Raw genomic sequence first — 403 nt, 5'->3', positions numbered from 1 at the left:
GGGGAGCGGGGCAGGCCGGGACGGGCGGGCCTCCCGCGCCAGCGCCGCGCAGCGGCCGGGCGGGGAAGCGCCGGTGCCAGCCCCGAGCCCGGTCCCCCATCCCCATCCCAATCCCGCTCCTCCAGCCCCGAGCCCGGTCCCCATCCCAATCCCCGTCCCCCAGCCCCATCCCAATCCCGCTCCTCCAGCCCCGAGCCCGGTCCCCATCCCCCTCCCAATCCCGCTCCTCCAGCCCCGAGCCCGGTGGTCCCCATCCCCATCCCCCTCCCAATCCCGCTCCTCCAGCCCCGAGCCCGGCTCTGACTCCGCTACCCCGTGTCCCGCTACCCCGTGTCCCGCTCCCCCATGCGTCCCGCCCAGGGCCCTCGAGCTTCCCCCGCCCCGTTGTAAGGAAGAACGAGAG

The sequence above is a fragment of the Aphelocoma coerulescens genome, chromosome 19, assembly GCF_041296385.1.
Source record: "Aphelocoma coerulescens isolate FSJ_1873_10779 chromosome 19, UR_Acoe_1.0, whole genome shotgun sequence".
NCBI lineage: Eukaryota > Metazoa > Chordata > Aves > Passeriformes > Corvidae > Aphelocoma > Aphelocoma coerulescens.
This window is presented reverse-complemented; position numbering follows the sequence as displayed.